Below are 18,360 nucleotides of genomic sequence, written 5' to 3'. Positions count from 1 at the left end.
ATCCCGAACAATTCATAGCTAAACCAGGGCAGGATAGAAGGCACTAGGCGACAACAGGGTTAGAAAATCATAACCACTTATCAGGGAATAACCACCAAATGTCAGGTAATATTCCAATGGTTTGTTGTCATCTGCGAATAGAACCTTCTCTTAACCCATAAGAGGGCATCACGTGTCCTCCATCACCCGACAGGCCCTAACACCCGACATTCTCTGATATCGATCAAGCTCCAGATGTACGCATGGTCATATAAAAAGGGAGGTTCTCTCCCTTGAGCAGGTACGCGCACATTCACACTTATCTTCTATAGCTCTTTTGCCTTCGTATACTGTTCTTCTGGAGAAAAATTATTGGTACCCCAAGGTAGTTTTGATGTGATCAAAAAAGTTAAGTTAGGTCCTGTTGTATTTAACCTTGTATCTAAGTGTATAGGAACTTAGGAGCATAAGGCATCGAGCAAAAGATACAGCTAACGAGAAAGACGACACGGGAGAGAGCCGATGGGCTCAGTGCCTCTGAGGGACAAGGTGCTGCGGAAGAGTACACCAGTGGATGAGAAGGGAGCGTGCTGTGTTTCTGAGGGACGAGAAGCCGAAGTGAAAGATTGCTCAAGGAGCAAAAGATGCAGCTATCCGAGGAAGAAAATCTGTGGAAGAGTATGCTGGCAGACGAGAAGGAAGGAAGCAGCGATTCCGAGGGATGAGAAGCCGGAGCGGAAGTTTGCTCAAGAAGGTCGGAAGTTGGGTTCGGGTGAGCCCTATTCCGAATGACCGAAATCACCCAAGCGAGCAGGGCTGGAGTAGAAGGCCTGGACTAAGACGAGCGAAACCGAAGCTAGAGGCCTGGAGAGAAAATCAACAAAATATTGACTTTCAACTTTTGAGGTGCCCGGACCAATCCGGGGCGCCCAAACTTCGGGCACCCGAAATCCAGTTTTTATCCAAATCAACGTGTCATTTGAATGTTGCATCAGGGATAGAATTCTATCTCATTCCAGGCGCCTGGAACCCTTCTAGACACCCCGAGCAGGGCTATATAAGCAGCCCTACTCCTAAAAGCTAATAAGAACAAGAAACTATGAAACAACACTTGTACACGTTTAGTTTTCTGTTTAGTTCTCTGATGATGATGACGAAGGCACGAAACATGAGGACTTTTGCTGATAAAAGAAAATACCTCAGTTAGTAGAGATATGCAAGGAAAGTCGAGTGATCTTACCAAAAGGTACGTTCAGAAGCGTCTGAATGGGGTTTAGCCCGAAAGTATATAACACGCTCTTCCATAGCAGATAAGAGAGCCGTAATTACACTCCATCCAATTTTTCAAAGGCAGTCAAGCAAACGGGTTGGTGTTGATGATCTCTTAACTCGAAGGGAGAGGAAAGATTGAGGCGTCATTTAATAAGCCAGGTCACGGACTCGGGCAATTGAACGTAGAAAAAGTGAGACTTCCAGCCTTTATTCGAGGAAGGCATGTCCTCAAAAAATCTATACCTAGTCCTGGATTATACTATGAAGACACTCAGTTCTGAGCGCTTAAGAGAATAAAAATGGTGAAAGAGTTGAGGAGTCAAAAGGATCTCGTACAGACGGTAGAAGATTACCATTTCACACATAGCTCGGAAGACATTAAGAGCAAATTGGGACAAGGGAATACCAAAATACTAACTCAAGGAGGAGAAGAAGGAAGGAATAGTAAATCGAATACCACTAAGAAGCTGGTCTTTGAAAAAGGTCACGAATCCATTCAGAGGAAGATACGGATGGTCATCGGGTCTGGGGAGGCGTAGCTGGTATGCTTCAGAAAGCCGCAAGCTGGATTGTATAGACTTAAGGTCGCTCCTGTCCAAATCAGAGTGAAAGTATGCATACCAGGGCACCACTGTCTCTCTAGCCATTATCTAATCAACAAATAAAGGTGCGAAGGAGGAAGAAGGAGAATTACTTACACGAAAAGGAAGATGAGCGAGCAGAAATAAGCAAAAGAAGAAAGGTCAGAGGAAGACAAAGCGCTGATGAGCAACTGTGAGAAACCTTTAGGGTTTTTAAACTAAAACCCTTAAGGAGTATATATCGAGATTCGAACCAAACAATCGAAATGGTGGAGCACACGATGACCATTAGATCAAGAGATACATGTGCCCTGGGGCCGCGTGCAGAAAGTATGCGTTAGACATCATAACAAGAAAAGTTTGTGGGGCATGTGTCAGCTCCCTATGAAAGGACATTTATGATGGAAAGGACAGGGAAATCATGGAGGTGATATGCAAATAGTGGCACCCTACCTCACTAAGACCATGCCTCGAGGACCAAAAATTCCATGCGACTACCTCGGGAAAGGAAGTAGAAGACGACGGGAAGCGTTGATCAAAATTTGACGCCTCTACCTATCCTCGGAATCAGAGTAAGATTCAAATTTTACTAAGGCCTTACGTAATACACTTTATGGTCGCAGGAGGGTTAGGCTAAGTCCACGGGCACAGCTCCTTCAAGCCACAAATGCTGCCCTTCCAAACCAACTCCCGGTCGGGCTTCCAGGTTAATTCCCGGTAGGGCTGCTAAACGATCTCTTGGTAGGGATTCTAGACTCTCACCCCAGTGCGAGTTATAAGTGAGTATGCTCTCACGACCAACAATCTCTCGGTCGGGAATCCAAGACTCTCACCTCAGCGCGAGTTATAAGTGAGCATGACTTCACGACCAACGACCTCTTGGTCGTGTTAGAGTGTATACTGAAAGCCTAGTTTTTGTAAACATTTATTTTGAAATAAAGAATCACATTAGTCAAAAATGTCTACATTTATATGCTAAGTGTAGTTGTTCAATTAATTTATATTGTAGATAACATGGTGTGTGGTGTCACACACAGAAGATCATGTTATCGGTTCTTTATAAATTATAAACAGTAGCTCACGACTAAGATGGATAGGAATAAACCATTGGAATAGTCGTAGTGTAATTTGATATTAGATTATCTTAGCTATAAAATTACACTAATACACTCTGAGTGTATTGAGCAGGACTATTTAAGGTAAGTTCTTTTTGTGCTGACTTAATAAAAGAACAAGACCTTAGTTATTATAGAAGTGTGTACTCTTAATCCTAATATAATAACAAGCCCATATATTTAGTATTCATTTCTTTAACTTATCAAAGGGTGAGATTTAGCTTGATAAATCAAGAGGTCCGATAAGTTGAGAAATGATATTACTTATAGTGTGTGTTGTTGATTATAGAAGGAAACTGTGTCCTAGTAATCTAGGTTGATAATGTCCCCAAGAGGAGCTCATAAGGATTGTCATGTTAAACCCTGCAGGTGAACTTAGTCCAACATGACAATAAGGTTGAGTGGTACTACTCTTGGACTAAGATATTAATTAAAGAGAGTTGTCAGTAACTCATTTAATTAGTGGACATTAGAAATCTTAAACACAGGGAGACTAACACACTCATAATAAGAAGGAGCCCAAAATGTAATTTGGGATTGGTGCGGTAGTTCAATAATAATTCTTTAGTGGTATGAATTATTATTGATGAAATTAAGTTGGGTGTTCGGGGCGAACACAGGAAGTTTAATTTCATCGGGAGACAAAAACCAATTCCTCCTCTCGGTCCCTATCGTAGCCTCTTGTATATAGAGAATTATACCCACCGCATAACACTTCCTACCCACTCTTAGGTGGCCGGCCAAGCAAGCTTGGGCCGGCCAAGCCAAGGATTGAGTCAAGATGAGGGGGTCGGCCATAACTTGGAGCCCAAGCTTGTTGTGGCCGGCCCTAATAAAATTAAAAGGATTTTATTTTAAAATATTTTCTTATGTGGATATCATGGTATTAAAAGAGAGAGTTTAAAATTTAAATTTTTTCCTTTTATAGCTTTCTACAAAAGATTAAGTGAAAGATTTGATATCTTTCCTTATTTGTAGTTAAAAGGAAGATTTTAATTTTTGATAAAAATTTTCTTCTTTGTAACCATGTTCATGATTTAAAAGAGAGTTTTAAAATTAAATATTTCCTTTTATAAGTTTCTACAAAAGATTAAGAAAAAATTTGATATCTTTCCTTATTTATAAATTGAAAGGAAGATTTTTATTTTAGAGAAAACTTTCCTTTTTGAAAATCATCCACATGTTTTAATAGAGAGATTTTAATTTATAAAATTTCCTTTTATATATAACCAACCATGAAGGGAAAAATTATTAGAGAAATTTTTATTAAAAATTTCGAAAGCAGATTAGGAAGTTTTAATTCTTGTGTTATTAAAACTTTCCTTGCTTGGAGCTATGAGGTGGCCGGCCATGATGATTTAAGAAAAGGAAATTAGTTTTAATCAATTAAATTTTATTTTTCATGGCAAAGAAAATAAGGAAGTTTTTATTTAAATTTTCCTTATTTGCCAAGACCAAGGATTATAAAAGAGAGGGAGAAGGTGCCTTCATGAGACACAACTCTATTCTATTTTCCTCTCCTCTCTTCCTTGGTGGTGGCCGACCATAAGTTCCTTGCTCTTCTCCTTTTCTCTTCCTCCTTGGTGGCCGGCGGCATCAACACAAGAGGAGTCCTTGGTGGCCGGTTCTAGCTAGGAGAAGGAGAGAAAGGAGACTTTGCTCTTGCATCCCTTGGAGCTTGAAGGTTGGTGGTCGAATCTTGCAAGAAGGAAGGTGTTGGTGGTTCTCATCTCGGTAGATCATTGTCCACACAACGTCCGAGATAAGAAGAGAAATACGGTAGAAGATCAAGAGGTTATTGCTTACAAAGAAAGATATAACTAGTAATTGTTTTCCGCATCATACTAGTTTTCTTTGTATGAATTCCAAACACAAGAGGCTAGTGATTCTAGATTTTCGGATTAGATATTCGAAGTTGTGCTTCTTTTGTTTTATTTTTCAAATTTGTGATTCGATTGTTCCTTTTGGTTAAACCTAGAGTTATTTAAGGAAATTAAATATTAGATTTCTTTAAAAGGCTTTTTCTAAACGGTGGTGGATGATCCCATACCCAAGAAGACCTAGTATCTCGCCATGCAGTCCTGGAAGCTAATTTTAGAAATTAATATTTAATTGAATTTATAACATAGGTGGGTTTGGATCAATAATGTTAAGCATCATTTGCGATCCAAGTCTAAACCATTAAGAACAGATAAGTTAAATTTGGAATCAATAATGTTAAGTTCCATTTGCGATTCCGAATTTAATTTCTAAATAACACAATAGGTTGTTAGGAAAGGTTCAGGACTTGTACAAAATTTTGTACAGTGGAACCGGTACGATCTTCCTAGGACCAACCAACAAGTCGGGATTCCAAACTCTCGCCCCAGCGTAAGTTATAATTGAGTATGCTCTCACGACCAATGACCTCTCGATCGGGATTCTAGACTCTTGCCCCAACGTGAGTTATAAGTGAGCATTCTCTCACGACAATGACCTCTCGGTCGGAATTTCAGACTCTTACCCTAACACGAGTTATAAGTGAGCATGTCGTTGGTCCCTTAGTGGCCGACAAGAGGGGAGGAGTGAATTGCCCTGCAAAAATAAACTCAACCTTTTCTCGACTTTATAGCTTAATTAAGAATGCTTGTAATAAAAAAAGGAGACTAATTAAAAGGACAGAAACACAAGGAGAATTACTTGGTTTACAATTAGAAGATTGCTAATCTAAGGAAATTGAAGCGCACTTTATGGAAATCTCCTTCGGACGGAGTAGCCTCTTACAACGTTAACAGCTCACACATAATAGTAGAACAGAAAGAAAAGAATTACAAGTTGTTATTGAACTACTAAAATCGGAGCTATATTTATAGCACTATTTCGAGCGCCTAGAAGGGTTCCGGGCGCCTGGAGTGGGATAGAATTATATCCCCGACGCGTCGGTCAACGGGCACGTAGAACCTGATAAGATTGAGGTCCAGGCGCCCGGACTCTGGGCACTCGGAATGGCTCCGGGCACCCGAACCCATAAAAGTCAACATAGTTGACTTTTTGGTCCAGGCCCTCTGCTCCGGTTCTGCTCGCCTCGGTCCGAGTCTTCCACTCCGGTTTCGCTGCTTGGGTGATCTCAGCCATCTAGAATAGGGCTCACTCGAACCCAATTTCCGACCTTCTTTTCGAGCAGCCTTCCTCCCCTGCTTCTCGTCCCTCGGACATCGTGTACATTCTTCTCGTCTACCGGTGTACTCTTCCGCGGCACCTCGTCCCTCGGACGCACCGAGCCCGTTGACTCTCTTCAATGCCATCCTTCTCGGTAGCTGCGTCTTCCGCTCGACTTCCTGTGCTCCTAAGCTCCTGCATTCTTAGACACAGGGGTTAAACCAAACAGGACCTAACTTAACTTGTTTGATCATATCAAAACAACTTTGGGATTCCAACAATCTTTCCCTTTTTGATGTGAGTAACCCAAGTTAAGATAGAATAAACAAATAAAGTTACAACAAAAATAAATTTTACAATAAAGCACAAAAAATAGAAAAATTTAATATCATCCCTTAGACTTAATCTTTTTCTTCTCTCTCATTGATCACATAAAAAATGAGGTACAATAAAAATCTAAGGGCAACCTTTAAAAAAACCTTGAATTTCCAAAAGATTTTTTAAGAAAAAATTTCTAAGTCTAACAATGTAATAATTTCAAAAATATTTTCTAAGTAAAAAAAATTCCAAAATGTCAAGAATTAGTCTTTTTTTGTAGAAATTTCAAAAAATATTCTAAGTAATTTTTTTTTTAAAAAAAGGTGTAATAACTTAAAAAAATTTATGTTAAACACAAAAATTTTTTAATAAAAATAATTTAAATGAATTTTGCCAAGACAAGTTTCTAAATGAAATTTGAAAAAGTTTTTAAGTGAAGTTTGTAATTTTTAACAAATGTTAAAACTTTGACAAATATTGAAAACATTTAAATTAATTAATTATTTCATGTTTATCAGTTTGTCAATTAAATATTTAATTTAGAAATTGGCTTTCAGGCTGTGGTAAGTCATTAGACCTTCTTAGTTATTGGATCATCAATCATTTCTAGACAAAGTCTTTTAATGAATTCAAATATTTAATTTTTTACCTGAAAGCCCTAAGTCTAATTTCACTTTTTAATTTAAACAAGCTTTTGGAACCCAATATAGGTTCCTTCTTACATGGTTAATCAAGTATTTTCTAGTGATATAAGATTTTGTTACTTTTATGATCTGACCTTTGTGAAATCTATATTACCAGTTTAGTCCTCTATAGTTTCTAAGAACAGAAATATTTGAACATGCAATATTTTTCTAGTTTTCTATTTCTTCTTTTAATTTAACATTTTCAAGTTTTACTTTTTCAAAATCTTCTATCAACATGATTTTGCAAAAATTCTTTTTTATTTCTAAGTTTTTAATTTTTAATTTATCATTTTTATTTTTTAACTTGTACATAGATTTTTCCATAAACTTAATACGAAAATAGAGTTGATCAGGAGATAAGAGACATACCTCACTTACCATATCAAACTTGAAGCTTGACTCTCCCCCTGCTTCACTGCATTCGACTTCATATCAAACTTGAAGCTTGACTCTCCCCCTGCTTCACTGCATTCATCTGAAGTCGCTCCCCCTTCATCGATGCTGGCTTCTGAGGTGCTTTGTTCTTCATGGCTTGCAATCAGTGTTAGTCTGACATATTCTTTTATTTCCGATTATGATGATGAGGTCTCGTCCCAAGTAGTAGTTAGAGCCTTGTGCTTGTTCTGCTTGGGCATCTTGCCTTTTTCCTTTTTGAGTTCCGGGCAGTCCTCTTTTAAGTGTCCTTCCTTTTAAGTAGTCTTCTATTTCTTTGATTTTTCCTGTTCTGTATTTCTTTAAATTTGTTAGATCTAAAGAATTTTTTAAAATTCCTTACCATGTAAGCTTCTTGATCTTCTTCTGAGTCTGACTCAGGTTCATCCTTCTTGGTTGTTTTTAGTGCCATAATTTGGCATGTTTCTTTTGTTGTACCTGCACATCTGATTTCATGTAATTCTAGAATAGCAAAGAGTTGCTCTAGGGTACTTACCTCCAGGTCCTTTGAGATGTAGTAGGCGTCGATTATTGAGGACCATTCTAGAGTCCTGAGAAAGGCATTGAGTGCGTAGCATATCGAGTCCCGGTTGGTTATTGTGTCACCGAGGTTTTCGAGTCCGGTGATTAGTTCTTTGACCTTCGCGTGTAGATCGGCTACCTTCTCACCTTTTTCAAGACAGATATTCGTCAGTTTGTTCTGAAGTATGTCTCGTCTTATGGGCTTAGCTTCGTATGTGCCTTCATGGAGTTCCAAGAATTTTTTCCAGAGTTCTTTAGCTGACGAGTAGCTCCCGATGCGGTTGACTTCTTGAGGCAGTAGCACGCTCAGTAAGTGATATTCCACTCGGTTATTTACTACGGAATCATTTTGTTCTTTCTTCGTCCAAAGACTCTCTTCCTTCTCCTCTCCATTTTGATTTGTAGGAGCTACAAAGCCATATTTGATTATTAAACAAATCTCAAAGTCAGTTTTTAGAAATACCTCCATTCAATGTTTCCAGTGTACGAAGTCTCCCTCGAATTTTGGTGGAACGATGCTTGGTCAACCATTGGTTCCTTTACTTCAGTCGGCGGTTAGTCCTTCTGAAGCATCCTTGCTCTAATATCACTTGTTGGTGCCTTGGTGGCTGACAAGAGGGGGGGGGGGGGGGGTGAATTGCCCTACAAAAATAAACTCTACCCTTTCTCGACTTTATAGCTTAATTAAGAACACTTGTAATAAAAAAAGGAGACTAATTAAAAGGACATAAACATAAGGAGAATTGCTTGGTTTGCAAACAGAAGATTGCTAATCCAAGGAAATTGAAGCACATTTTATGAAGATCTCCTTTGGACGGAGTAGCCTCTTACAACGTTAACAGCTCACACACAATAGTAAAATAGAAAGAAAGGAATTACAAGTTGTTACTGAACTACTGAAATCAAAGCTTTATTTATAGTACTGTTCCGGGCACCTGGATGGGTTCCGGGCGCTTGGAGTGGGATAGAATTCTATCATCGATGTGTCAGTTAATGGACATGTCGAACCTGATAAGATTGAGGTTCCAAGTGCTCGGAATGCCTCCGGGCACCAGGACCCAGCCCTCTGCTCCGGTTCTGCTCGCCTCAGTCTAGGTCTTCCACTCTAGTTCTGCTCGCTTGGGTGATCTCGGCCATCCAGAATAGGGCTCACCCAAACCCAATTTTTGACCTTCTCCTCGAGCAACCTTCCTCTTCGGCTTCTCGTCCCTCGAACGTCATGTACGTTCTTCTCTTCCACCGGTGTACTCTTTCGCGGCACCTCGTCCCGAATGCACCGAGCCCGTCGGTTCTCTTCCGTGACTTTCGCTAGACGCGTCTTCCGCTCGACTTCTTGTGCTTCTAAGATCTTGCACACTTAAACACAGGGGTTAAATCAAACAAAATCTAACTTAACTTGTTTGATCATATCAAAACAACCTTGGGGGTTCCAACACATGCTCTCACAACCAACAACCTCTCGGTCGGGATTCCATACTCTTACCTCAGCGTGAGTTATAAGTGAGCATGCTCTCACGACCAACAACCTCTTAGTCGAGATTCCAGACTCTCGCCCCAATGCAAGTTATAAGTGAGCATGCTCTCACGACCAATGACCTTTCGGTCGGGCTTCTAGACTCTCGCCCCAACATGAGTTATAAGTAAGCATGCTCTCACGACTAACATTCTCTCGGTCGGGAATCTAGACTCTTGCCCCAGCACGAGTTATAAATGAGCATGCTCTCACGACCAATGACCTTTCGGTCGGGATTCCAGACTCTCACCCCAGCACGAGTTATAAGTGAGCATGCTCTCACAACCAACGACCTCTTAGTCGAGATTCCAAACTCTCGTCTTAGCGCTAGTTATAAGTGAGCATGCTCTCACAACCAATGACCTCTCAGTCGGGATTCCAGACTCTTGCCCTAGCGCGTGTTATAAGTAAGCATGCTCTCATGACCAACGACATCTCGGTTAGGATTCCAGACTCTCGCCCTAATACAAGTTATAAGCGAGCATACTCTCACGACCAATGACCTCTCGGTCGGGATTCCAGACTCTCACCCTAGCGTGAGTTATAAGTGAGCATGCTCTCCCAACTAACGACCTCTCAGTTGAGATTTTAGACTCTCGCCCCAGTGCGAGTTATAAGTGAGCATGCTCTCACGACCAACGACCTCTCGGTCGGGATTCCAGACTCTCACCCCAACGTGAGTTATAAGTGAGCATGCTCTTACGACCAACGACCTCTCAGTCGGGATTCCAGACTCTCACCCCAGCACGAGTTATAAGTGAGCATGCTCTCATGACCAACGACCTCTCGATCGGGATTCTAGACTCTCACCCCAGCACGAGTTATAAGTGAGTATGCTCTCACGACTAATGACCTCTGGTCGGGATTCCAGACTCTTGCCCCAACGCGAGTTATAAGTGAGTATGCTCTCACGACCAACGATCTCACTACAAGAAAACAATAAAATAGCGACGAAATATTAAAGACGAAATAGTCGTTTGTAGCAAAAATAGACTATTAGTGGCGGAACACAATTTCATCGCAAATAATAATATTAAAAATTATTTTTTTTGCAAGGTCATTATATTTGCGATGAATTTAGCATGCTCGCAGCTAAAATAACGGTGAATTATGTTAATCGTCATTAATATGTAATTATGTGGATTCGTTAATAAATAAGGATTAGAGACGAATCAGAAATTTCGCCGCTAATCCTTTCTATTAATGACGAAATTATATAATTTCATCGCTAATATGTATTATTAGCGACAAAATTGCAAGTCATAATTTCGTCGCTAATTCCTGCCCTTATTCACCCCCACCCCCGAATCGGCATTTCCCCAAATCCGCCGCGATCTCTTCTTCTCCTCCGCATCGCGATCCTCTTCTTCTACTCCGCGCGCTCTCTTCTCCTCCGTGCTCTCTTCTTCTCCGTCCGTGCGCTCTCTTCTTCTCCTCCGACGCTGTCGCGATAAGGTTTTAGGGTTTGGGTGTGCGATCTCTTCTTCTCCTTCGACACCGCCGTGAATCTTCTTTGTTTGACGAATCCTCCTTCTTTCCTGCTCTGGCTCCGCTAACTTCTGCTCCAACCCAACTTAGGTTGTCCTCCTCTGCTTCTTTCCCGCTTTGAGAAAAGGTACTGCCAAAATATCATTTTTTTTCTCTCCATTTGATTGCACTTATATGATCTTGTTAGCAGTTATATGATCTTGTTAGAAGTGTGCTTGTCTTGTTATTCATTTTAATGAAATCATCTTGCTCTTAAATTTTGAATCAAAGATAATGAATATCTCTTAAGTACTTATAGTAAATGCTATAAGAGTACATATCAAGCATCAAAATAACTTCAACATGCTATAAGAGTACATATCAAGCATTTTATAAAATTTCATTTTAGCTATAGGTGCATGCTGCAATGTGCAAGGATCAGAACTTCTCTTCATTTTTATTGTGTGTTATTAATGATAACTTCAACATGACCTCTCATACTCTCCCTCAAAACTCTCCACTAAAGTAAACTAAGTCTCAATCTCTAAAGTATCTATCACAAATTCATGTTTCGAGTTGAGATATGTATTTATTTTGAAGAATAAGAGATATGCACTTATTTTGCCTCGATGGATCATGTTTAACCAAATTACTCTTGAACTTCTCTTAGAAGTTATGTAGTTGATAATTTTTTAGTTATTTTGATGTCATTAATTAATTTAAGTTATTTAATGTAAGTTGCTTATTAATTTCATTGAAACTTATCATCAAACTTATTTATTAGAGTTATTAATTAAATAATATGATTTTTTATATGTTTAACCGGGTTTTATAAATATGGATAAAAGTTAGATAATGCTTGAGAATCGGATTAGCCCTGAATATATAAATGGGTTAAATCAGTTTTTAAAGGTGACAGAGAATTATATGATAAATTTAAATTTATCTAATATTCGTTGTACATGTCGAAGGTGTGGTAATTTATTTAAATATGAGTGGGATTATGTTCGAGGACATCTTTATAGGTAGGGATTTGACAAATTATACAAAGTCTGGAACTTTCATGGTGAAGCTTCTACATCATCTGTTAATATAAATATTGTTAATGAAGAGAGACTTGATTGTGATTTTAAAGAAGATGATTTTCAAGACATGTTTATTGATTTAAGAAATGCAGAAAATATAAATATCATTGGGTCTCAATTAGATGATATTAATGAAAACATGAATGCAGAAGATATTAGTGGAAGTTATAGCTTAATGTTTGAAGAAGCACAAAAAGAGTTGTATCGCACTTGTACTAATTTTTCTGTATTCAGTTTTTTGGTTAAGTTAATGCATGTGAATGTGTTAAATGGCTGGAGCAATAAATCTTTTGATATGTTACTTCAGTTATTGCAAGAGGCATTTCCTAAACCGAATGCGATTCCAAACACTCATTATGAAGCAAAGAAAATGTTAAAAGAGTTAGGATTGACATATGAGAAAATACATACATGTAAGAATGATTGTATATTATTTTGGGGTGAGCATGAGAATAAGGATACATTGTTGGAGCAATTTAGGTGCCCTAAGTTTTGATGTTTGGGCAAAGGTTTAACTTAGGTTTATTGTTGTACTTGATATACATTGTGAGTGTGTAGGATACAGGTACAACAAGGAAAGTCCAAGTGTGATCTTGGCAAAGGAGGAAAGTCCAAGGATGAGTCTTGGCGGTGTAAGTCCAAGTATGTAGTCTTGGCAACGTAAGTCCAAGTGTGACTTAGCAATGGATGAAGTCCCGGAGATGAGGAGCCTCTTGGCAAAGGAAGACCCGACAATAATGACAAGGCCGATGGAAGTTCCAGAAGGAAAGACGTGAAGGATGGGGAGGCATCCGAGGGACGCAAGGCTGATGAAGGAGGCTAGAAGGCTAGGTCTAGGTTGGTCGGGCGAGAACGAGTGCTGAGTGAATGTACTCGAGGTAAAATCCTAGAATTAGGGCACTGTAACAGTACTGTAGTGTTACTGTAGCAATACTGTAGCAGTCGACTGGTGACTGTAGCAGTCGACTGGTGCACTGTAGAGAGCCGTTGGGTTGACACCAGTCGACTGGTGCAAGGACCAGTCGACTGGTAACGGGCAAATCAGCTTACTGATTTGTTCCAAGCTCTATAAGAAGGAGCTTCGGATGGCCGACCAAGGTGACGAAATTAGACTTGGTTAAAGCCTAATTAGTAGTCACCAAACGTGCTCAAGGTTCTCTTGTGTCCAAGTGTTCTTGGTTGGTGTTGTAGTGAGGTTTCTCCACCCACAAGGAGTTGCTGAGTAGCCGGAGTTTGCCGGGGGTTAATCCACCGAAGGATCGGGATCGTCCACCTTACGGACAGCCGTGGAGTAGGAGCAAGTTATCTCCGAACCACGTTACATTGACGTGCATTGGTTTGCATTTCCTTTCTTTGTCTTTAGCTTTCATATTCGTATTTAGTTTCGTATTATTCCGCTGTGCAACTAACGAATACGTAGGAAGTCATCGATTTGGGTGAGACGCTATTCACCCCCCCCCTCTAGCGGGCACATCGATCCCAACAAGTGGTATCAGAGCGAGGTCGCTCTTCTACGGACTAACCGCTAAGAGAGCAAGAAGCTAGAGGAAGAAGAAGATAGAGTCCGAAGGACCGCTCGGATGGGATATCCGAATTCCATCTCCGTATGACAAAGAAGACTTCAATTATTGGAGGAAGTGGTTGGAGACATGGTTCCAAATGGATTGGAACCAATGGGTTGTCTTGAGTGACCCATTTGAAGCTCCTACGAACAAAAAGGGGAAGCCCCTCTGACCTCGACATTGGACCGAGGAACAAAGGGAGCAAGCGGAGGCGGATAAGGAGGTAACAAAAATTTTGTTAAATCTATTACCTTCTAATATCATTGTGAGTGTAGGTGAATGCACAAGTGCGTGTGATCTTTGGAAAAAGATCATTGCCTATCATGAAGACCCGTCACAATTCCAAGGAGTGGAAGAGCCCAAGGAGAAGGGTTCATTGGTTCAAGAAGAGAAGGACCAATTAAATGTTGACACGATCTCAACATCCGAGGAGGAGAAGGAAGATGAGGAGGTATCATCCACATCATCAAGGGAGGAAGAAGTGGAACCGTCCACATCTTCAAGTGAAGAGGAAGAATAGCAATCCAAGGAAGAGGAGATCTTGGAAGCTCAATCCTCCACCTCAACTACCAAGAAGAGCACAAAGGATCACATCAAATGCTTTGAGTGTGGTAAGATGGGGCACTACAAGAGTAGGTGTCCTTCGCTCAAGAAGGTAAAGGAGGTAAACTCTAAACTCACTAAACTTAATTTAGAAACTAATGTGAGTTGTAGGAAGAAGAAGAAGAAGGAGAAGAAGCACATTAGGTGCTTTACATGTAGTGAGTGGGGTCATTACCACACAAAGTGCCCAAGGAGATGAGAGCTCAAGAAATTGGCGCACTTGAAGAAGTGGGAGAAGAAGAGAGCTTCAAGGATAAGGGAGGTAAACCCTAATTTGAATGCTAGTTCAAATTTAAATCGTTATAATGCTATTTATCATGAAAATAGAATGTATGATAAACCTAAGGACAAATATATACCTCCTCATGCTAGATCTACCATACCTAAGGTTAGGAAGGTAGATAACTACTTAGGCAACAATTCTAAGGACTTTAGATATAAGCCTAAGGCTAGCAATGCTCATAGGAATAAACAAAAATCCAAATCTATGGATTTAGTAAGGGAAAACCAAGTCTTAAGGTCAAGACTTGATAACTTAGAGAGAACCTTAGCAAAAATGGAAAACTTGCTTAAGGGGCAAAGTGAGCACAACCTTGGAAAAGCTAGACAAGAGTCATCCAATGGCTATAGAGGTTTGGGATACAAACCCAAAGCCAAGAAGGATGTGACTTCCTTTCATAGGGTTCCATATAGCTATGGAACCAAACATAGGACTAGTGGTCAAGCTAAAAGTACAAGGGAAGTTGTCCCTAAGAATACTTTTGCAAAGACCAATGTGACTAAGACTTCTAATAAGTCTAATAAAGTCACAAATAAGGTTACAAGGGGAGTTAGCCCTAGAAGTGACCTAGTGGAAGTGACCAAGGCTTCTAAGAAGCCTAGAAAGGTCCTTAGGAAGGTATCTAGGGAAGTCATCCCTAGTGAGTACCTAGAGCATCCAAGGAGCACCAATAGGTTTTGGGTTCCTAGGAGTATAGTCTCTACACCCTAGATGGGTTTAGAGAGTGTCAACTCCAATTGGAAGGGTAGTTAACCCAACCTTGATAAAAGTTGACACTTAAAAGCATTTTCAAGGTTATTGTTAACCTTTGAAAATGAAAAGGATTATTAAGTGTACTCTTTAAGAAGAGTAAATTGTGTCAAAATTTGAGGATTTGAGTTTAACTTAAATTGACACAAATATGAAAATACAAGGAATACAAGTTGGGATCTTGGTCTCCTTTTGATGGATTAAGGGAGATTTTTAACCTTAATCCAAAGTAATCACTATTTGGAAGAACAAAGTATGCCAAATCTTAAGGAATTGAAATACATGTAAATTGGCACACTTGAAAAGGATTAGAAATGGCTAGTTGAGATCTTAGCATGTTCTTAAAGGATTAAGAGCAAAATTAAGTCTCAATCTAAATGTTTGATCCTTAAAGAGAGTAATATGTGCCAAACAAATATTTGAGGATTGAATTCTTAATTTCAATTGGCACAAATAGAAAAGGGATAAAAGAAATGCCAAGTTGGGTTTTGGCATTCTTTCAAGAGATAAGCAATCTAGGCTTAATTTTAAGGTTTTAGCTAAGGTTTAAGAATACTTAGATTATCTAGGTATATTTTATTTATGCTAAAATATCATGATTGATTGCATATTATATGTCATGACATCATGTGTTGCATTCATTTTATTATGAAAAATATAAAAATATCATGTCATGTCATACATACATCATGTAGCTATAGCATGCTTTGCTTTTGAAAATTACTTATTTTGATGTATGCCATTAATCATCATGTAGTATGCCAATTTCCTTATAATTAAGGACAAAAGATATTTATTATGTATGGAAGTGCCCCAACAAGAGGGATCATATCAAGTGACATCCTAGATGGATGATCATGATTTTTACAATGCCTAGATAGAGATGCATGATCCCTTAGTTTAGGGCAAGACCAAATATACATCTCACAAAGGACTATAAGGTAACTTGTATGTGTTTTAATACACGTTAGATACAAGTGAGATGTTAAGATGGTGAACTAAACTCAAGATGTTGATCTAGTACATCTTGTTGAGTTTTAGGTTCATCAAAACACATAGTTATGTGTCTTCTAATCATTGGGAAAGCTAATGTATAAGTCATGTGCATTGAGCCCAAAGAACGTGGTTGGATATTGGTTTTGAAAAAGATTTCAAAATACTTTTGAAAAACCTTGGTGAAGACTATCTTTTGATAGTAATCATCATTGGAAAGTTAGACACAAACTAGGAGAAAACATTGAAGTTTTCAAGAGTTTTCAAATTTGTGTCAATCTTTGAAAATAGGAAGTATTTTCATAGAAAACTATTTTTCCCTGATAAAGTATCCTAAATAATGTCTACATGAGTTTTCATGATGAAAACAAGTATGGATTGGTTAAGAAAAATCAAAGTGAAGTTTCGGTTGAGGTTTAGTTTCATTATTGAATTTTGAACCTCAAAACTTCGAGTTTTGATTTTCCTAATTATTTAGAAATCCCAAGTCATTGTTGGTGCAATGATAGAAGTTTGACCATATTTTTAGGGGGAGTTACTATTTGAAAACATAAAAATCTTTTCAAAGACCAAAAGGAGGTCAAGTGTTTATAGGAGGTGTTACCAAGAACAAGGGAGAGTTATCCAAGGCCAATAAGAAGGAATATGCTAGGGTAGCATATAATTATAGCAAGGATAAGGTGTCCAAGATTAAGGACAAGAAAAAAAAATTAACCAAAGACAAGGTGTCTAAGGTTAAGAAGGAGAGTTTTGTAGGCCAAGTGTCACCTGAAGTGTACCGAAGTGGCCTAGTCATAGTAAATGAGTCACCTACGGAGGTGGCTAAGATTAAGAGCTCAAGGGGGAGCTCAAAGAGTGTTTGGGGCATATGGTAAATGATCTTAAGTGAACCAAGATGTGGCAAAGGGATTAGAGATGGATTTGAGTCTCTATTATACTTGGTTGGCACAATTGGGTTGAGTTTCATGCATGAAAATATGACATTGGGGTTATATTATGTGAAAATTAGTTTTTGATGTATAGATGTCATATAAACCAATGCTAGGGGTGCATTGTGGGTTGGTATGGGCAAATACATCAAGAGGAAGCCAAAACTAGGACTTTAGGTCAAGGTTCAATTGAACCATTTAGCTAGTTTTGAATTTTGTGTCAATCTTAGAATTGGTGATAGATACATTTTGTAGTATATTTTTCCCAGGTAGATAAGGGTTCAATAGACCTCTCCACAAAATTTGAGAATTTTTGGAGGTCTATGAAATTTCTGGTGCATTTTTTAAGTTGGCCTGAAAAGGTTGATTTTTATAGAAATAGGGTACCAGTCGACTGGTAACAATGTTTTTGAGCATAGAATGTCTCTGTAAGCTCATTTTAATGAGGGCAGTCGACTGGCTCCGATACCAGTCGACTGGTAACAGTAGATTTCGACCACAGAATGCTTCTGTCAGGTTCTGTCGAAGGGGGCAGTCGACTGGTACCTAGTTTAGTCGACTGATACCAGCCTAAAAGTGTTTTTCAACGTTGTTCTTGACCGTGTCAACTTGTTTAAATGTATGAGATCCATGGGGGATAAATACATGAGTTTAGGGTCAATTTAGATGACATGTTTTCAACAATTAGGATATTGTTGGAGCTCTTTTTGATGTATGGCAAAGGGGGAGAAGTCTAGGTTTAAGTGGGAAACCTATACACCTTTGCAAGAAATTCTAACTCAAGGGAGAGCTTAGGTGAAGGGGGAGCGATTGTTTAGACAAAGGGGGAGAAGTTTACCTTTGCGGGAAATCCTAGCTCAAGGGGGAGCCTAGGGATTTAGGTTTCATTATTTATGCATGAGTTAATTTGCATATTTATTTGCATATGTATTGCATTTATGTTTCCCTAACTTAAACAGGTTACCAAATATCAAAAAGGGGGATATTATTGGAGCAATCTAGGTGCCCTAAGTTTTGATGTTTGGGCAAAGGTTTAAGTTAGGTTTATTGTTGTACTTGATATGCATTGTGAGTGTGCAGGATACAGGTACAACAAGGAAAGTCCAAGTGTGATCTTGGCAAAGGAGGAAAGTCC

Source organism: Zingiber officinale, chromosome 6A (genome assembly GCF_018446385.1).
Source record: "Zingiber officinale cultivar Zhangliang chromosome 6A, Zo_v1.1, whole genome shotgun sequence".
Classification (NCBI taxonomy): Eukaryota; Viridiplantae; Streptophyta; class Magnoliopsida; order Zingiberales; family Zingiberaceae; genus Zingiber; species Zingiber officinale.
Note: the sequence above shows the minus strand (reverse complement) of the source record.